Genomic DNA, 22293 nt, shown 5'->3' on the forward strand with positions numbered 1-22293 from the left:
GCTTGTGATCTCTTTCACCCTTGATAGTATACTTGTTTCAATGCTATTCTCTCAGAACATCTCACCCTCGCCTTCTCCCACAGAGTCCAAAACTCTGTTCTGTACATCTGTGTCTCTTTTTCTATTTTGCATATAGGGTTATCGTTACCATCTTTTTAAATTCCATATATATGCGTTAGTATACTGTATTGGTGTTAATCTTTCTGGCTTACTTCACTCTGTATAATGGGCTCCAGTTTCATCCATCTCATTAGAAGTGATTCAAATGAATTCTTTTTAATGGCTGAGTAATATTCCATAGTGTATATGTACCACAGCTTTCTTATCCATTTGTCTGCTGATGGGCATCTAGGTTGCTTCCATGTCCTGGCTATTATAAACAGTGCTGCGATGAACATTGGGGTGCTCGTGTCTCTTTCAGACCTGGTTTCCTCAGTGTGTATGCCCAGGAGTGGGATTGCTGGGTCATATGGCAGTTCTATTTCCAGTTTTTTATTGCATCGAGGTGGGGTCAGGCTGGTGGTCAGGGAGCCTCTGCAGAATATCAAATCATTATGCTGAAAGATGTGTGTAATCATTCCATTGATATTTGCAAGATTCTTCTCATACTAACAATTGCTTTGCAAGCAATGTTCACATGTTTATAGATGTAATGAAAGCTAAATGTTGTAAATGTTGCTGCCTTCAGCTATAACTAAAAACATTCCAGTAAACCTATTTTTTATTGTAAAAAACAAAAACAAAAATTAGCAGAAACCAATTCTGCTAGTTGAAGAGGAAAAAAAAGGTAATAGTTGTATAATGAAAAGAGATAACATTCTCATATTTTCTTAATTTCAAGTTACCGTAGGCTATAAGATTTACATCACTTTCTAGATTCTTGGGGAAAAAAACACTTCCTTTAATATATACAACTTTAGACTAAGTTTCAATGTGGTTTTAATCATACTGTCTTTCTTCAGTATTATTATAATCAAAGTATTCAGATCCTTCTGAATTGTGTTTTTCTATCAGAGTTATACAAGACTTCAAGATAAAATGCTATTTTTGATCATCTATGCTCATGATTTTTTAATGTTACACCATCCTTGAATTCTTAAGATAAATTCTTTGGTAAATACTTGGTTATGATATATAGGTTTTTTTTAAACACCTTTTGGCTTTGATTTTCTAATGCTTTATTGGATTTCTTTTTTTTTTTTTTTTTTTTTTAACATTTATGGTGATAAGTGAGATAGAACTTTCTGCTTTCCTTGGCTGATTCTGTGTGTGCCCACAGTTTTGACATCTTCAGCCCCTTTAGGATCAACAGAATAATTCTGAGGAATATTAAAGTATACAAGGGTTTTATCTACATTTCCTTTAGGTTATACTTTTAGTTCTGGTTTTTCTATAAGAAAATAACATTGCTAAAAGTTAAGTGTCTTTTTCTGAAAGTTAACTAGGAGCTTTGAAACAATTATTATTCAGTACCCAACTCATCACATGTTGCACATGAATTAGTAACACCAACTTTCCCTACCTTTGAAAAGTATGCTTTATTTTGATAAATGTAGCAGTTTCTATTGCCTTTTGATTCCATTGCTTGACAAGTGGTAGGCATTGTTTTAGTTACACAATAACTTTTCTTTCCAATGTTGCATCATTATGGAATCTTTTTTAAGACATTTTTTTCACATTAGAAAAAACAAAGTATTATTTTTCTAAATTTTTCTAATTTTTCCTACAGTAAAATTCAGTTATTTTAGTGTACAACTTTGTGTTTTGACAAACATAGTTATGTAAGTATTACCATAATCAAGATACAGAATATTTCCCTCATTTCTAAAAATTGCCTTGTGCACTTTCCTGGTCAACTCGTCTACCACCTGAAGACCTTAAGTAGGAATCACTGATCTGATTTCTGTACCTATGACTGTGCCTCTCTCAGGATGGCTTATGGTATGTGGCTTTCTAAGTTTACCTTCTTTCATTTAGTGCAGTGTCTTGGAGGGCTCTCTATGTTGTTGGGTAGACCAGTAGGTCATTCCTTTTTGCTGCTGAGTGTTATGTCATTGTATGTGTTCTCTATTTGCCAGTTGAGGGATATTTGAGCTGTTTCCAGTCTGGGGTGATAATGAATAATTCACTCTGAGTATTTGTATACATGTTTTTATGTCAACATAGATATTTACACAAGTGAAATGAAAATCTAGGAAGGGTTGCTGGGTGGTATAGAAGAAAGAAAAAAAAAAGGTATCTCCAATGCTTTCTTTAAGATGTTTATAGTTTTAGGTTTTACATTTAGGTCTAATCCATTTTGAGTTTTTTTTCACATGGTGTAAGGTATAGATAAAGGTTCTTTTTTGTATACAGTCATCTAATTACTCCAACACTATTGTTAAAAGATTATCTTTTCCCCCTTGAATTGCCTTTGTATCTTTGTTGGAAATCAATTGAGAATGTATGTGTGGGTCTGTTTCTGACTATTCTGTTCCATTGGTTTATGTGTATATCCTTTCAGCAATACTACACTGTCTTTTTTAAAATTAATTAATTAATTAATTTGGTTGTGTCAAATCTTACTTGTGGCACAGGGGATCTTTGTTGAGTCATGTGGGATTTTTCATTGTGGTGCACGGATCTCTAGTTGTGGTATAGAAGTTGTGGTGTGTGGGCTCTCTAGTTGCGGCATGTGGGCTCCAGAGCATGTGGGATCAGTAGTTGTGGCATGCAGACTCTCTAGTTGAATACTGCACTGTCTTGATTATTGTAGCTTCAAGTTTTGATGGGAGAAATATCAATAACCTCAGATACTCAGATATCACCACCCTTATGGCAGAAAACAAAGAAGAACTAAAGAGCCTCTTAATGAAAGTGAAAGAGAAGAGTGAAACAGTTGGCTTAAAACTCAGCATTCAGAAAACTAAGATCATGGCATCTGGTCCCATCACTTCGTGGCAAATAGATGGGGAAACAATGGAAACAGTGACAGACTTTATTTTGGGGGGCTCCAAGATCACAACAGATGGTGACTGTAGCCATGAAATTAAAAGACACTTGCTCCTTGGAAGAAAAGCTATGACAAACCTAGACAGAATATTAAAAAGCAGAGACATTACTTTGCCGACAAAGGTCCATCTAGTCAATGCTATGGTTTTTCCAGTGTGGATGTCAGAGCCGGACTATAAAGAAAGCTGAGTGCCAAAGAATTGATGCTTTTGAACTGTGGTGTTGGAGAAGACTCTTGAGAGTCTCTTGGACTGCAAGGAGATCAAACCAGTGCATCCTAAAGGAAATCAGTCCTGAATATTCATTGGAAGGACTGATGCTGAAGCTGAAACTCCAATACTTTGGCCACCTGATGCAAAGAATTGACTCATTAGAAAAGACTCTGATGCCGAGAAAGATCGAAGGCAGGAGGAGAAGGGGCCGACAGAGGAAGAGATGGTTGGATGACATCGCTGACTTGATGGATATGAGTTTGAGCAAGCTCCAGGAGTTGGTGATGGACACAGAAGCCTGGTGTGCTGTAGTCCATGAGGCCACAAAGAATCGGACACAACCGAGCAACTGAACTGAACTGAGTGTGAATCTTTCAACTTAGTTCTTTTCCAAAGGATCTAGAATAGTCAAAACAATTCTGAAAAGGAAGAATGGATCTATAGATTCAATACAATACTAACAAAACCTCCAGTACGTTTTTATGCAGAAGCCAATAAGATGATTTTGAAATATTTCATAATCAAGACAGTGTGGTATTCAACGAGAGAGCCTGCAACCAAGATCTGATGTAGCCAAATAAATTAATTAATGACCTAAGTTGATTCTCCAGAGAGCCCTGGGGCTTCTGCCTGAAGGTTGGACCAGTGTGAGGGAGGAGTGGAAGTCATACCTTGGACTGCTTTCCTTGTGGAAGGCAATAGCCTGGCCGTCTAGCCCAGAGAGTCTGGGACCCTAGTGTTCACATCTGCTTCCCAACCTGGTCTGTAGAACAGAGTAGTAGAGGGAGTAGGAGTTGCTATAGTTTCATGGTGAAAGGGCTCTCTTCCCAGTTATTTCAAGCAAGGGTCAACAAAATTTTTCTGAAAAGAGCCAATAGTAAAAATTTTCAACTTAGCAGGCTATACTATGTCACAAGTATTCAACTCTTCCTTTTTTTTTTTTTTTTTTTTATTGGTAGCATGAAAGCAGCCATAGATAATATGTTAATGAATGGTCAGGGCTGTGTTTCAGTAAAAGTTTATTTACAAAAATAGACAATCGGCTGGATCCGGCCTGTGGGACATAGTTTGCCCAGCCCTGCTATAGTCTGTTAATGTGGTGAATTACATTGATTGATTTTTAAATGTTGAACCAGCCTTGCATTCCCAAGATAAACTTCACTTAGTTTAGAGCATCTGGTCTGCACCTGTCTCTGTCTTTGTTTCTTAGCTTGTCACTGAGCTCGAGCTTCTCAGGAGCAGGGCCACAGTAATGTCACTTCTTATCTCCCATCAAGCGTAAAGTGGTGGTCAGTAAATATTATGGCTGTATGGGAAGAACTGTATATGTTCATGGTACCTCTGCTGACCTTGCTTTATGGTTCTCTCAGGGGCCTAGAGGAAATGGGGGTTGTGTGGAGGAGTTGGGTCCAAGTGCTGTCACTGCAGGCACAGGCTGATCTTTCATTTCAGAGGCTATTTTGGAAACATGACTTAAGTTTGGTCTGTGGGGAACTGCTTTCTAATTACTCTCTCCTTTTCCTGAGAGTTGTGGTTGGCACAAGAATTCAGGCATCCAGATGCCAGCCCCAGTGCTGGTGTTCTGAAAGGGCTTGACTAGCTCCTTTCAAGGGCCCTGGTCCCCTTTTACTGAGGGGTTTGCAGGTGTGTGGGAGAGTCAGAGCAGGAGGGGTGGGCCAGTCTGCCTACTGAACATGAGCATGGCTGACCATTGTGTCTCTGGGCAGCTGTGCACTGACCACATTGTGCCATGGCGACTCCACGCACCAGACAGGTTCTGTACTGGTGGTACACAGATTCCATCTCAGCTGCTTCTCATTGATTGGGACAGTGGGTGTGTGTGGTTGATGGGAAGGGTCTGAGCTTTGCAGCTCTGCAGACCTGGGATTGAATCACACCTCAACAAATGACTAGATGGATGAGCCTGGGAAGTTATTTAGCTGGTGTGAACTTACCTTCACTCATTTCTATAATGAAGATGCTCACAACCTCCCAGCATTGTTGCTAGGGTTACATTAAACATGTCAACCCTCTCCTGAGAGATGAGAGGGCACTCTGAAGGATATTAAGTGAGAAGTGATGGGCAAGTCTATAGAGAAATACAAAGCAGGCTTCAGACATGATGGGAAAATCCATTAGAAGTCTAGGGTATGGAGAGGGGCTATTGGTCACTTTCTCCCACCTCAGATATTTTTTTCCTGAAGGGGCTGAGTCTCTGAATTTGCTCTGGGGTAGGGAGGGGCTGACTCCCTGGTGTAGGTGAGGCCTTGGGTTGTTTGGTGCTTTTATCTTACTGAGCCTGGTTCACTGGGATGGGAACAGGATCCTGGGATTGCACCAGACCCTGGTTAGTGGAACCAATCACATAATTGCCTCTAGGTGTGGTGACAGTCATAGCCTCGCCCCTCCCATATTATACATGTGAAGGCCCTCACTGGGGGCATAGCACATTTGTTCCATCCTTACAGCTCCATGGGCTAAGGGAGGGGTGAGGAGAGTCCCCCCAAAGTGCCGTCAGGACATTCCCACTCTGTGTGCTCCAGGGTCTCTGCTTTCCTTTGCTGGCATTCTAGAGCCCTGGGTCCAGCTCTTAGGGGATGAGGCCCCTATGTTTCCTGCAGCAAGTCAGTGAATTAAGGAAACTGCTGCTTCCAGGCCCATTCTGCCCACCCTCTGGAGGAATCTAACCAGGGTTTTTATGAGAGAGCTCATAAAGTTTGTTGAGGATTGGAAATTAAATAAAGTTCCAGTTTTATCATCCTGAGATGATTTTCTATTATTGTACCTTAAGACAACATTAAAACACAGATATGCTTGTAATATCCCTGGTTAAAAAACAATGTTAACCTTTACTGCATGAAAGATAAAATTCTAACTGTTCAACTTGGCATGCAAAATAGACTACAGTTGGACCCCCACCACATAAGATATTCAGTTATCATTGAGTGGCTATAAGTACTTTTCATTTGGATAATGTTTTATAGTTTACTTAATGTTTCACACAGTTTGCATTTAATTTTTATCAGTTGTATGATGTCTTATTATTCTTATTATTAATAATATTAGACTTATTAGGCTATTTAGACTTATTAGACTAATTAATAATAAGTCTTATTATTCTTATTTCTGTTTTATAGCTGAGGATCCAAGGCTCAGGGAAGTTAAAAAGAACTTGCCCAGTTTCACATGGCCATAGTAAAGTCACTATTTTAAGCAGAGGGCAAAAAATAGTGGTTACTTGCCACTTCCTAGTTGTGTGACCTTGAATAGCTTTAGCTCTAAAATAAGGATGATACAGCTTTGTCATAAAATTTCTGTGAGGGTGAAATGAAATAATCCAACCAAAACACTTGGCGTGTTGCCTGCCATATAGTAATTGCTCAGGAAACGTTAGGTATTATTATGATACTCTCTTTAAATTGTTCTTCAATTAACGTTTCCAGTTTTTAGTCCACAATTCTGAGTAACACTGCTATAAATATCTTTGTCCAAGTGGCTTTTTTTTTCTGTGTCATTTCCTTGGATTATATTCCAAGAACAGCATTACCAGGTTGAAAGGTATGATCCTCTTTTTTGGCTTTTTTTCCGTATCACCCAAGAGCCTATTACTTGAACAATTTCCCAATTAACAGGCCACTATTGGACCCAGGAGAGTGATCTGTCTCCTGTGGATGGTACTTGCCTGTGACCTCTCTCTCAGCCTGTTAGAGGGACCATCAGTCATTGTTAATAAAGGCCAACAGATTCTAGACTGTTTGGAGCCAAACCGTATAAAACAGGTTGTGCCCACAGCCAGACATAGACCAAGGTGTTCAGCAAACTGTACCCCAAACCCTAGTAGTGGCTGGCCTCTCACCTGCTTCCTGCAGGCTCCCTGGGCAGACTTAGCATGTGCATTGTTGGTAGATAGGATGGGTGAGGAGTGGTGTTGGGGGAGGTGGGAACTGCTTCTGAGGGCCTTTCCTGAAATTGTAGGGAGAAAGCCTGTGTATGGGAACCATGAGTGCCTCCAGACTTTTTATATGTGAGGGGGTTACTAGTTTCTTAGGGCTGCTATAAACAATGCCTCACACACTGGGTGGCTTAGAACAACAGAAACTTATTCTTTCTTATCCTAGAGGCTTCTTGATGTTGTTCAGTTGCTCAGTTGTGTCCGCTTCTTTGTGACCCCATAGACCCCAAGCCAAGTGCGCCAGGCTTCCCTGTCCTTCACTATCTCCTAGAGTTTGCTCAGACTCATGTCCATTGAGTCAGTGATGCCATCCAACCATCTCATCCTCTGTCATCCCCTTCTCCTCTTGCCTTTAATATTTCCCATCACAGGGTCTTTTCCAGTGAGTCCGCTCTTTGCATCGGGTAGCCAAAGTAGTGGAGCTTCACCTTCAGCATCAGTCCTTTCAATGACTGTTCAGGACTGATTTCTTTTAGGATTGACTTTGATCTCCTTGCAGTCCACGGGACTCTCAACAGTCTTCTCCAACACCACAGTTTGAAAGCATCAATTCTTCAACGCTCAGCCTTCTTTATGGTCCAACTCTCATATCTGTACATGACTATCGGAAAAACCATAGCTTTGACTATATGAACCTTTGTCGACAAAGTGATGTAGAGGCTGGAAGCCTGAAATCAAGGTGTGGACAGAGCCATGCTCCCTCTGAAGGCTCCAGGAAGCGTCCTTCCTTGTCTCAGCATCTGATGGTTTGCTGGCAAGCCATTGGTCTTCCTTGACTTGTGCATGCATCCCTCCAGTCTCTGCCTCCATCTTTGTGTGGCCATCTCTTCTGTGTTTCTCTATGTTGTGTATGTGTCCAATTTTCTTTCTTCTTGTAAGGACATCAGCCATTTGATTGGGGCCCACCCTACTTCCACGTGAATTCATCATAACTTGCAAAGACTCTATTTCCAAATAAGGTTGTATTCACAGGTTGCACAGGGAGGGCAGGGGTAGGATTTCAACATGACTTTTTGGAGGACTCAGTTCAACCCACAACAGAGCAGTTAAGAAGGAAAAGTAGAAAATGTCCATTTTCTGTATCACTGACTATGTTGTGGAGGGGGCTTGATGGTGTTGTAGACAGTGGTAATGCCATTGGTGGGAGTGCTGGCAGCTGTTTCAGGGTGGTGCTGTTTCTAATCTTGGACCCCCCTACGTACCTGCCACCCTGAGGACTGGTCCTGGACTATGTCAGTGACAGATGTAGAGATCAGGCGCATGTGGCTGGGGTGATGCAACCAAGGGAGAAAGGGCTTAGTTACCAAGGGAAAGTGACTTTCCAGTGTTGAGTGGAGAATAGGAGGAGGAGCTCAGGACTGGGCAGACATGCAGATCTCAGGTCAAGTCTTAGGCCAGCTGGAACACCATGGCTTCTATTTCTCCACTGAAAGGTGAGGGGGTGAGACTTGATGGCTTCTGCGGGCCCTTCCTACTCTGGCATCATGTAATTCTTGTTTGAGACTTGACATCTTGTTCATTTATTTTTTTTATTTTGGTTGTACCACGTGGCATGTTAGTTCCTTGACCAGAGATCAAACCCACACCCTCGGCAGTGAAAGCTCAGAGCCTTAACCACTGGACCACTGAGGAGGTCCCAGAGTTGACATTTTAGAGAAGCTCCTTGACCCTGAGGATTGTTGTGAGGTCTGTCTAGCTGATGGGGGTGTGAGCAGCTGACACCGGAAGGATGCTTAATGGGGACAGCTATCAGGACCTGGTATTTCGCATCCAGGCCTTTCCAACAGGACTTTATTTGAGTCACCTTCTCCTGGCCTTTTCCTGGCCATCTTCTCCACAACATTGACTCCACCCCTGATGTTTCATGGCCCCTCTCCTGGCTTTGTTTTCGCCTCCTTATTCTTAGCCCATGTGCAATGTGGTTTACATATTCTTTTCTTGTCTCATATACTGTCTGTTTCTCCACTAGGTGGTAAGCTTGTGGAGGGCAGAGATTTTTATCCAATACTAAATAGTGATGGTCACATCTAGGCAATCAATACATTGTTTGTTGAACATTGAATAATTGAAGGTATTATAAATTGGATAAATTTTTAAAGGGATGTACCAGTTATAATCTTTGAGGCATGTCATTATCTGTCAGCTCCAGCCCCCAGCATTATCAGAGTTTAAATTTTAGCCATTCTGGTGAATATGTAGCAGCATCCCAAAATGGTTGTAATTTACACTTCCCTAATGGTTAATGATACTAAGAATTTTTTCATGTGCTTATTGACGATTCTATGTCTTTCTTTCTGAAGTGTTATTCAAGTTATTCAACTATTTTGTCCATTTAAAAAAATTATTTTTTTTTGTCATTTTATTATTGAGTTTTAGGAATTCTTTATTTATTCTGAATACTGAGTACTACTTACTTGTCAGGTATGTGATTTGCAAAACTTTTCCCTAATTTTGGTTTGCCTATTCATTTTCCTTTTTTTGGTTGTGCTGTGAGGCATGCAGGATCTTAATTCCCTCAGCAGGGATCAAATCCATGGCCCCTGCATTGGGAACATGGAGTCCTAAACACTGGACCATTAGGAAAGTCCCCTATTCATTTTCTTAACAGTGTTTTCTGTTTTAAATTTTGAGATCTAATTCATCATTTTCTTTGCAAGGTTTTTTTTTCCCATGTCCTAAGAAACTTTTCTGACTCCCATATTACAAAGATCATCTCTTATATTTTCTTCTAGAAGCTTTCTAGCTTTAATTTCTATGTTTAGATCTGTCATCCATCTTAAATTAATTTTTGTGTGCCATATGAAGTGTGTGTGTGTTTGTATGCTCAGTCGTGTCCTACTCTTTGTAACTCCATGGACTGTAGCCTGCCATGCTTCTCTGTCCATGGGATTATCCAGGCAAGAATACTGCAATGAGTTGCCATTTCCTCCTCCAGACCATATAAAGCTGCTGCTAAGTTGCTTCAGTCATGTCCGACTCTGTGCGACCCCATAGACGGCAGTCCACCAGGCTCCCCTGTCCCTGGGATTCTCCAGGAGAGAACACTGGAGTGGGTTTCCATTTCCTTCTCCAGTGCATGAAAGTGAAGAGTGAAAGTGAAGTCGCTCATTCGTGTCTGGCTCTTTGAGACCCCATGGACCAAAGCCTACCACTCTCCTCCATCCATGGGATTTTCCAGGCAAGAGTACTGGAGTGGAGTGCCATTGCCTTCTCCACACCATATAAAGCAGGAGGGGTCAAAATTATTTTTCCACTAATGAATATCCAGCTGTTCCTGCTGCATTTGAGGCAAAACACTTTCTTTTTTGTTAGGTACTATTTTTTCCCCATTTTGCAGATGAAGAAACTGAGACAGAGCTAGATTAAGTAACTTGTTCACAGGTCCTGCAGCTGGTACAGTTAGATCCAGAATTTGAACCCAGAGCTTCTATTTTTATCCGCTGTGCTCTGTTACCCTGTCAGGCTGATGACTCTGAGGTTTCAACCTGAGTGCCAGGCAGCTCAGTGTAAAGCTTTGGCAGAGAAGTCAGGAAGGGTTGTGAGTTTCATTTGGGGTTGAGTTGGGGAACCGGTGGGGTACCTGATTGAGTACATTGGGAGGCAGATTTTTAGAAAAGGGAGGATGAGTCAGGGAAGGGAGAATAAACATGGGAGGAGGGAAGCAAGAGGTGTTGCAAGGGGATATTATTAAACCCAACCTGAACTCTGCCTTTTTGGTTTAGTGTTAGGGTTTTGAAAGCCTGTCACATCAATCCTGGTCCATAAAAGCCCATGAAATATGCAAGATCCAATTAGTCTAAATCTATTGAATCTAAGTGGTAAAGGTGATGTGAATAAGAGTCATAAAGCTAGAGAAGAGAAACAGATTAAGCGAGGCAGGGAGAGTCACCAAGCATCAGGATCAGAGTGCCTACTCTCAAAACTTAATCCACCTCTGCAGCTCACTAATCATGGGAGCTCAAGCAAGTTACTTCATTTCTGTGCCTCATTTTTCTCATCTGTAAGACAAGAACAATGCCAACCTCCCTGAATTAAATTAGACAATGGATCGAAGGCAACTAGCACATTACCTGATACATACTTCAGTTCGGTTCAGTCGCTCACTTGTGTCCGACTCTTTGTGACCCCATGGACTACAGTACACCAGGCTTCCCTGCCCATCACCAACTCCCGGAGCTTACTCAAACTCATGTTCATCAAGTTGATGATGCCATCCAACCACCTCAACCTTTGTCGTTCCCTTCTCCTCCTGCCTTCAGTCTTTCCCAACATCAGGGTCTTTTCATGAGTCAGCTCTTCGTATCAGGTGGCCAAAGTATTGGAGTTTCAGCTTCAGCATCAGTCTTTCCAATGAATATTCAGGCCTGATTTCCTTTAGGACTGACTGGTTTGATCTCCTTGCAGGCCAAGAGACTCTCAAGAGTCTTCTCCAACACCACAGTTCAAAAGCATCAATTCTTTGGCGCTCAGCTTTCTTTATAGTCCAACTCTGACATCCACACATGACTGTTGGAAAAACCATAGCTTTGACTAGACAGACCTTTGTTGGCAAAGTAATGTCTCTGCTTTTTAATATTCTGTCTAGGTTTGTCATAGCATTTCTTCCAAGGAGCAAGCGTCTTTTAATTTCATGGCTACAGTCACCATCTGCAGTGATTTTGGAGCCCCCCAAAATAAAGTCTGTCACTGTTTCCATTGTTTTCCCATCTACTTGTCATGAAGTGATGGGACTGGATGCCATGATCTTAGTTTTCTGAATGTTGAGCTTTAAGTCAACTTTTTCACTCTCCTCTTTCACTTTCATCAAGAGACTCTTTAGTTCTTCTTTGCTTTCTGCCATAAGGGTGGTGTCATCTGCATATCTGAGGTTATTGATATTTCTCCCTGCAATCTTGATTCCAACTTGTGTTTCATCCAGTCTGGCATTTCTCATGATGTACTCTGCATATAAGTTAAATAAGCAGGGTGACAATATACAGCCTTGGCGTACTCCTTTCCTGATTTGGAACCAGTCTGTTGTTCCATGTCCAGTTCTAACTGTTGCTTCATTCAATAAATGGCATGTTAGTCATTTTTATTAGGTTTCAGTATTTTAAGAATGCGGTTAGTTTCTGAAATATAAAAGACCCTCAGGGAAGCTTGCTGAATTTACAAATGGCCTCCAGAAACAGCCTTCTCTGACTTAAATTGCGCAGCTTGGCAATTTGAGAACACGTGGTCAGGAAGTCAGAGTAAGAAGCTAGGATTGTGAACTGGAGCTGGTCTCTGAATATTCCAGGTGGCACAGGAGCCAGTCCAGATGGCTGATGCTGAGCCAACAGGGCTAAGACTTCCTGGGGAAAGACGTAGACTGCTTGCCTGGATTCTGCATGGGATCTCTGTGGGCCTGGAGCTCTACAGGGCAGGGAGAATACCCCTGCCGAAAGCAACAAGAGCCCATACAGTAAGTGAGAGAGCACCCCGCCTGCGCAAGGCTGGCATCTTCTAGTGTTGTTGTTTGGTGGATCAGAGACCCATCTCTGTCTCTGGTTTTGAATGGATCCTGCAAGATCTAGCTGCACTTCTTGAAAAGCCCATTTAGATGGAGTTTGTATGATTAATTCTGAGTCCAGTTTGTTCTGCATGTGAACAGCTAGCAGTGTCAATCAGGTATTTGCTGAGTGCGTACTGGGGACCAAACTCTGCAGCAGGTTAGGACACTGCTCCTGCCCTCCAGGAGCTCACCATCTAGTTAGGGGGGGTGACACACATACAAAGAGTTGTGAGGTAAGTGCTGAATGACCTAACACATGAAGTGGGCAGAGGACAGCTTCGGCAGAGCACATGAATAAATGCCTTCTATGTAGGTTGTCATACCGATGATAGACATTCAAGCCCTTCAGCATCTGCTCTAACCCACTGCTTCTCACTTCCAGGGGTGAGAACTGACATTTGAGTGCTTCCTTAGAGAGTGACACTTTAAATGGGTATACTCCTTTTCCCCTTCTGATGATCCTATGTCGTGAGCTCTGTTCAGTTCAGTTCAGTTCAGTCTCTCAGTCATGTCCGCCTCTTTGCGACTCTGTGGGCTGCAACTCGTCAGGCTTCCCTGTCCATCACCAACTCCTGGAGCTTGCTTAAACTCATATCCATTGAGTCAGTGACATCATCCAACCATCTCATCCTCTGTCGTCCCCTTCTCCTCTTGCCTTCAATCTTTCCTAGCATCAAGGTCTTTTCTAATGAGTCAGTTCTTTGCATCAGGTGACCAAAGTATTGGACTTTCAGCTTCAGCATCAGTCTTTTCAGTGAATATTCAAGACTAATTTCCTTTAGGATGGACTGGTTTGGTCTCCTGGCAGTCCAAGAGATTCTGAAGAGTCTTCTCCAATACCACAGTTCAAAAGCATCAATTATTCGGCGCTCAGCTTTCTTTATAGTTCAACTCTCACATCCATACATGACTACTGGAAAAACCATAGCATTGACTAGGTGGATCTTTGTTGACAAAGTGATATCTCTGCTTTTTAATATGCTATCTAGGTTGGTCATAGATTTTCTTACAAAGGAGAAAGTGTCTTAATATCATGGCTGCAGTGACCATCTGCAGTGATTTTGGAACCCAAAAAAATAAAGTCTGTCACTGTTTCCATTGTTTCCCCCTCTATTTGCCATGAAGTGATGGGACTGGATGCCATGATCTTAGCTTTTTGAATGTTGAGTTTTAAGCCAACTTTTTCACTCTCCTGTTTCACTTGCATCGAGAGACCCTTTAGTTCTTCTTCGTTTTCTGCCGTAAGGGTGATGTCATCTGCGTATCTGAGGTTATTGATATTTCTCCCTGAAATCTTAATTCTGGCTTGTGCTTCATCCAGCCCAGCATTTTGCATGATGCATTCTGCATATAAGTTAAATAAGGGTGATAATATACAGCCTTGATGTACTCCTTTCCCAATTTTGAACCAGTCTGTTGTTCCATGTTCGGTTCCAACTGTTGCTTCTTGACCTGCATACAGATTTCCCGGGAGGTATTCCCTGGTATTACCATCTGGTATTCCCATCTCTTGAAGAATTTTCCACAGTTTGTTGTGATCCACACAGTCAAAGGCTTTGGCGTAGTCAATAAAGCAGCAGTAGATGTTTTTCTGGAGCTCTCTTGCTTTTTCTGTGATCCAACGGATGTTGGCAATTTGATCTCTGGTTCCTCTGCCTTTTCTAAATAAAGCTTGAACATTTGTGAGTTCATGGTTCACATACTATTGAAGACAGGCTTGGAGAATTTTGAGCATTATTTTGCTAGTGTGTGAGATAAGTGCAATTGTGCAGTAGTTTGAACATTCCTTGGCATTGCTTTTCTTTGGGATTGGAACGAAAACCGACTTTCTCCAGTCCTGTGGCCAGTGCTGAATTTTCCAAATTTGCTGGCATATTGAGTGCAGTACTTTTACAGCATCTTCTTTTAGGATTTGAAATAGCTCAGCTGGAATTCCATCACTCCACTAGCTCTATTAGTATCTCCATATTTCAGATGAGAAAGTGAAGGGACAGAGGTAGCAGGAGACTTAGGCAGGGTCACTGAGCTGGAAGTGATGGTCCTATGGAGGGAACCCAGTAGCCTTGCCCCAGAGGCCACCTTATTAGGCCCACGGGGCACAGCTGACTGTATTTATGACTCTCCTCTTTCAAATATACAGCAGGAAGGAGGATTCTTGCCATTTCTTTCATGATTTAACATGTAATCACAGTGTCCAACCAGTTTTTAACTAAATACAGCCTCCTGTACATTGTGCCCTGGCAGCAGTCAGCTGGAATATTCTTAATTTCAGAAGAGAAGGCAGCAAGACTGAACCACTGTGTTTACTGACCAATTTAGACTGTTTCAGGGCACAGCTTTGAGGGTTGGAGCACGCCGTGAGTGAATATTTTAACAATCCATGGCACGATGACAGCATCTTGGGCTCAGACACAAGAATTAGTTTCAGACAAGACTTTTTTCAGTGCCATAACTTTAACCAGCTGGAATTCTTTTTCATCCTATTCAACCTCCCAAAGTCAAGAATTTTGCCTTTTATTGGGAAATCTGCATTTCATTGTATAGATAGAACGCTATGTCCTTGGCTCAGTGGGTCTCGGAGAGAAGCTGGGTCTTTATTTTATTGCAGGCACTGGGTGTCCTGAGGGCTCAAATACCAGCAAGCCTGTTTCAAGCATGAGAGGCCGGAGACATAGCAATGCTCTGATCACAGAATGTGAGAGGCAAATGGTTCACCCTGGTGGAGTCTGAGCCTTGTACACTTGTGTGTGGGAAAGAGAGAGAGGGGTGCTGCTCTGAACCTCATGGCGTCCACCAAGCCTTGGATCAGGAACCCCAAGCTCGGCCTACCAGGATGGGTGCTGCCATAACTGCCAAGAGGGGAGTGCAGAGTTGGGAGAAGGGTGTCTGAGCCAGCACACTGGAAGTCATCGTCTAAATCACAGTAGTCCTCTTCAGAGAGTGTGTGTTATCACCTCTTCTTTTGGTGGTATTACATGGCTCTAAATGTTTTTGGAACTTCAGTTTTAGAATAGTGATTAATAGGTTTAGAACAGTTCTTCTTCCTTCTGAGGGAGAGTTCTGCCTTTTATTTAGCTGCATCTGAAAACACTGAAAATCCCATTACTTAAAAATGTATTTATGTATATGAATTTATTGTTTCTACTACCTGCAAGAAGTTACTGGTAGCAATTTTGTTGCCCACATCTTGCGAAAACCAGATGACATCCATCATTTAAACTTCGGTCAACTAATGGATAATAAATGTTATCTCACTGTTAATTTTTGCTTAACCTCAAGTAAGATTCGGAGAAGGCAATGGTAACCCACTATAGTACTCTTGCCTGGAAAATCCCATGGACAGAGGAGCCTGGTAGGCTGCAGTCCATGGGGTCACTAAGTCGGACACAACTGAGCAACTTCACTTTCACTTTTCACTTTCACACATTGGAGAAGGAAATGGCAACACCCTCCAGTTTTCTTGCCTGGAGAATCCCAGGGACGGGGGAGCCTGATGGACTGCCGTCTATAGGGTTGGACAGAGTTGGACATGACTGAAGCGACTTAGCAGCAGCAGCAAGTAAGATTGGGTTCATTGCTGTGTTTTTTGGCTATTTGTAAATTGTCTGTTCTTGTCCTTGGCTCATTTTTCTATTAAGTTATTTGTCTTTTTCTTCTTGAGTTGTAGAAGCTCTTTATACGATAGTGGTATTTGGACAGTCTTTTTAACATCTTGTATTATGAAAGTGAAAGTGAAAGTCACACAGTCATGTCCGACTCTTTGTGATCCCATGGACTGTAGCCCACCAGGTCCTCTGTCCAGGCAAGAGTACTGGAGTAAGTTGCCATTTCCTTCTCCAGAGGATCTTCCTGACCCAGGGATTGAACCCGGGTCTCCAGCATTGCAGGCAGATTCTTTACCAACTGAGCTACTAGGGAAGCCCTTTATTATGACACAGCTTCATCTTTTGAACATGGGTTAGATTTCTGGAATTGGCTAGTATTGGGCATGCTTGAATCAGGATGAATTATATGTGATAATTTAAATAATAAATACAATTGGCAAAACTGGTTTTGGGGACAAGCCAGGTGACTCTTACAAACACCTTACCTGGAAGGAGCAGAAAGTGCAGATAGACTAGAGAATAACCTAGTAGTCCTTGGGATTCAGTGTGGTGGCATCAATCAGTAAATATCTTGTACAGAGTGAATGGAGAATTGTCAAAAGAGTGCTTCTGGTAGGTGTAGGTTATTTAAAAGAGCTCTACTACAGCTAGCGTTTATTGAGTGACTACTATGGGTCAGATGTGCTGTGGGCCAAGAGCCCTTCTGTCCCCTCCAAATGAACATGCATCCTTCAGAATTGTGTGTGGAAAGGTCACAGAACTAGCCTTTTCACCCATCAAAATATGGTGTTGGGACTTCTCTCGTGGTCCAGTGGCTAAGACTCCTCACTCCCAGTGCAGGGGGCCTGGGTTTGATCCCGTATCAGGGAACTAGATCACACATGCCTCAACTAAGAGTTCTCATGCCACAACTAAGGAACCTGCATGCCACAATGAAGACCCAATGTAGCTAAATAAATAAATATTTTAAAAAATGCAGTGTTGACCTAGTATTACCCAATCCTCCCAAATCTGTATAACTATTATTAATTATAGAGACATACATAGTTTACATCCATCTTTTCTGGTTCTTACTATGAGGCTATTTCTATAGTAGTTTAGTGTATAGCCTCTACATCAAACTGCTTGGTTTTGAATCCTAACTGACATTTACTAGCTGTGTGGTTTTGTGTAAATTATAAGACTTCTCTGTCCCTTGATTTTCTCATTTGTAATGTGGAGACAATAGCACCTACACCTTTTTGGATGTCGTGTGGATTAAATGAAGTAATGCACACAAAGCACTTAGCACGTTTGTTCTCAGGATGAAGGAGGGAGAGATGTTTTGGTAAGTTGAGGCCCGTGGCTCTCTTAGGCTGTCCAGGGAATTAATACACAGGACAGAGGAGTGGGTGGGAGGTTAGAGTCCATGTGCATTTCTGGGGAACCAGCCCCACTTTTCCTTTCCTTAGTGCTTTGAGGCCTTGCACTCTCTGGAGACCTCTCAGTTCCTCCAAGTCCCACTACATTTTTCTGCCTATTATATACCATCTTCAGAGCCAAGGCCCTTACCGCAGGATCTGGGCACCATTGCAAGTGGTAAAAATAAGCTCAAGAAGGAGAAAAATCCTCAGAGCTCCAGCAGCAGGAAATCCACCAAGCTTCAGGGCCCTGACTGAGAAGGGCCCAGAATTGAGTGCTAGTAGTGACCCAAAAGTTCTTGTTGCCTCTGATTCTGCCTGTAGTTGAGGGTTTTGGGGGCATAGACCCCAGAAGCACAAATGGCAGAATTGAGGTGGAGGGGGAAATGAATATATAAAGCCAGGTGACGGCCCTAGGGTAAGCTGTTTTAGGCAGGCCTTGCCTCAGTATTAAAAACTAGGGCCATAACCTGTAACGCACAGTTTCTCTATAGGAAAGAACAGGTGTCTTCAGATTGTAATAACAAAAACATTATGGGTTTTGGAGTCATATCCAAAGTCAGGCTCTAGCCTGGGTGACTGAGAAACCACAGAACTTTTCTAAGCCTGCTTTCTCTATTGAAAAATGAACATAACGGTGCCTACTTTGAATCATTAGCTGTTGTGAAGGTTAAATGGGTATGTAAAATGCACTGTCATGCATGCAAATGGTCTGTATTAAATAGGAGCTGTTATTATCAGTAAATGCTCAATAAATATTTGAGTGGGTAGTGCAGCTAAATGGAAAACTGGCTGTGTTAGGGTAGACTTGGCAAAAAACGTAACCAAGTACACGAAGTAAGGCCCTGGAAGTTAGTCCTGAAATTGATGTGCCTCATCTCATTCCCACCTGGGCCCCCAAGGAGACCAATTCTGGGAAGTTCCCAGTGGATAAACAGATGAGAGAGTTGTAGTGGTATGCTACAGGAGGGTGCCAGATTGTGTTGTTTCAACAGAACGTGAAATTTCTCCCTATACGCTCATAGGTAAAAAAGAAGTCCCTTTCCATGGGAAGGAAAGCTACTTGTGTTGTGGGTTCTCCTCTTATTGATTCCAGACTAAGTTATATCCCTTTATTTACCCAGTAACTATTTTAGGACAGTGTCACAGACACTGGAGACTCAGGTGTCCATGCCCCAGTGTAGCAAGTTCTGTTCCAAAAAGTTTTGAGATATGCCATATCAAAATATTTACTCTATTCTCTTTCCACCCCATTCTTTTTACCTGAAATTTTTATACTTGAATGAGTGGGAAAGATTCCATGAGTCTTTCATGTTCTTTCCAAAGTCCTGTTCTGGTGTGTTTGATCAATAAATAGCTTAGATCTAAAAGAAGTTCCCAAATATCCAGGGTAGATGGAGGCTAAGAGCAGTGGGTCTCTTTGCCTTCCTCACGACACTGTCCTTTTGGATAAAGAAGCTTTAGTAAATGAAGATCCTTCTCTGACTCCAGAGAGAAATGACAGGCATTCACATATGACCCCCTTGTCCTTTTTTTAAGGTTCATTTTGGGGGTACTTGCAACTTTGGGAAGGAGGACCAAGTTGCTAATTTACATTTTGTTTCCATTTTTGAAACTACTTCTCTGAATTCATGTCTCTGAGGAACAAAAGGATAGAGAAAACAAAAAATGGACATCACCAGCCTCAGATGTGAAGTAACCATCTCTGTGGATCACAAAAGAAGAGACTTGCAAAAAGGTGACCAGGGGCTGAAGCTTCTTGTGCTGTGGGTTGGATGGAGGCAGTGGCTATGAAGAGTATGGCTCCTACGAAATAAAGGGACAAAAAGTACTCTGCAGACATTGAGAAACCAGAGTAAGGCTTGAAGTGTTAGTCTGTCAGTCATGTCCGACTCTTTGCAACCCCATGGACTGTAGCCTGCTAGGCTCCTCTGTCCACAGGATTCTCCAGGGTTGCCATTCCCTTCTCCGGGGAATCTTCCCAACAGAGGAATTGAGCCCGGTCTCCTGCATTGCAAGCAGATTCTTTACCATCTGAGCCATCAGGGAAGCCACAAGGCTTGAAGTCAGGGCCTTCTTTAAAAGCTCACTGGTCATGAAGGAAGCCTGGGTGTGTGAGAAGGAAGGGAGGCTGTCAGCGTGCTGACTGAGACGTAGACAGGAGTCGTGGACTGAGGAAAGCAAGGACAAGCACACAGCCTCGCTACCGGAACTGAGCCCAGCTGCCTGCTGGTCCTGTGACTGCTGCTGCCATGTCCCTGTGGGGCCGTAACACCCACCTGCTTCTGCACTGGGGGCCTGGAGGGTCAAGAAGAAATGGGGTCAAAGAGAGGAACAAAATAACAAAAGTGAGAAGAACAGACTCAAAAGGAACTTGCAGTTCCAAAACTGCAAATCAAGAAACACAAGTAATAGAATTCATTGTAAGAATAAGAAATTATCCCAAATGAAATTAATTTTACAGAATAGACTAAAAAGGAAACCTTATAATAAGTAGGTGAGGATGTATCCTGTCCTTAAAAAAAAAGAAAGCATAACTTTCATTAACAATTATGAGGACTTTGCAGGAGTCACAGGATAAGAATTCCCTGCTAATGCCAGGGACACAGGTTCAATACCTGGTCCAAGAAGTTTCGACATACCATGGAGCAGCGGAGCCCATGCACCACAACTACTGAGCTCATGCTCTAGAGCCTGTGAGCCCCAACTACCAAGCCTGCATGCTGCAACCACTGAAGCCCATGTGCCTAGAGCCTGTGCTCTGCCATGAGAAGCCACTTCAGTGAGAAACCCGGGCACTGCAGTGAAGAGTAGCCCCCACTCACCACGCAAAAAGAAAGGCTACACAAAGCAATGAAGACCCAGTGAAGCCAATAGTAAATAAATAAAATTATTTTAAAAAATAAGTAATTACAAAAAAAAACAAATAACATCAGGTGTATATAGTGAAGTGAAGTGAAAGTTGCCCAGTCGTGTTCAACTCTTTGTGACCCCATGGACTGTATAGTCCATGGAATTCTCCAGGCCAGAATACTGGAATGGGTAGCCTTTCCCTTCTCCAAGGGATCTTCCCAACCCAGGGATTGAACCCAGGTCTCCCGCGTTACAGGCAGATTCTTTACCAGCTGAGCCACAAGGGAAGCCCCAGGTGTTTATAAAAAATGTGAAATGAAAAATGTAGTTATTCAAATAAAGACACAATAGATAGGTTACACTGATTCCTAGATACCACTGAAGTATGAGTTAACAGATTGGAGAACAGTACACAGAAACTTAGCCTGTAAGTTTAGAGATATGAAAGATAAATTGACAGACTTCAGCTTTCTTTGATAAAAGTTACAGAGAGAGCACAGGGAATGAAAGAGAAGTGATATTTAAATAAATGGCTAGTAATTTTCCTCAGTTGAGTAACTATGAATTCTTGGATCAAAAGTATCTCGTAGTAGTATGGCAGTTAAATAAAAATTGACCCACAATTACACATATTGTAGTGAAACTGCATAATATCAAAGATAGGAGGCAGACCAATGTATGAATCTGCTTGGGCTGCCATAAAAACATAATATAGACTGCGTGGTTTAAACAACAGATGTTTATTTCTCATAGGTGTGGAGGCTAGGAAGTCCAAGATCAAACTGATTTACTGAGTATCATCCAGTGAGAAATCTCCAGCACAAAACTCTGCAAACCACTTTTGACACATTCGATCAGTCATAGCACTTCTCCATACACTGCCCAAATCTTTTCTTGTGTTTCAGTTGTGTTTTCACCTTTCTTGAAATGATAAAGCATAATATGCTGAAAATGTTTCTTTTGATTCTTCTATCTTTAATATTAAAATGGCTATACAAAAATTCACCAGTTTTGAAAAGTTTTTTTAAAAAGGCATGCAATATGACAGCTCTCAGAATACAATCTAACAAAATTGTTTTGGATAAAGTTAAAGACAACTAAATGCTGCTAGAGCCATCTTCTGAAAAAGACCAAACAAACTTTCTGGCCAACCCAGTGGTTGTTGGTGAGAGCTGTCTTCCTGAGTTGTACACAGCTGCCTTCTCACTGCGTCCTCCTGTGGCAGGGAGAGAGAGAATGTGAGCTCTGTCATGCCTCTTCTTCTATGGACACTAATGCTATCTGACCGGGGCCTCACTCTTATAACTTCATTTAACCCAAATTACCTCCATAAAGATCCAGTGTCCAAACATAGTCACATTGGGAGTTGAAGCTTCACCATTTTCAGGGGACACAAACATTCAGTCCATAACAACCAACTAAAAATCAGAGTTAAAAATATGTCAGATACAAGTAAATGACAGCTCTTTTGGCAGCAGCAGGAGAAGAAAACAGAACTTATGAGTGTTGGACCTAAAATACTATATGTAGGTAAACTATGCTACAACAGTGAGAGAAAAATAAAGACCAAAAGTGTAAACTCAAGTCTCTCACTAAAAGAACCATTAAAAGATATTTTAGAAGAAAAAAGTCTACAGAATCAAACAATGAGAAAAGATGCACAAGAAACAACAGTGAACACAGAAATTTATTAAATATTTGTATTCATTTATATAGTGTTCTTCAGTTGCTCAGTTGTGTCCAACTC

General features: G+C 41.9%; 1 protein-coding gene across 2 annotated transcripts in view; it reads left to right on the top strand.

The window, feature by feature from the left end:
* MYLK (myosin light chain kinase) overlaps positions 1–22293 on the top strand; it is a 280134-nt gene that overhangs the window by 8437 nt on the left and 249404 nt on the right. The window lies entirely within an intron of this gene.

Source organism: Dama dama, chromosome 19 (genome assembly GCF_033118175.1).
Source record: "Dama dama isolate Ldn47 chromosome 19, ASM3311817v1, whole genome shotgun sequence".
NCBI classification, from domain to species: Eukaryota; Metazoa; Chordata; class Mammalia; order Artiodactyla; family Cervidae; genus Dama; species Dama dama.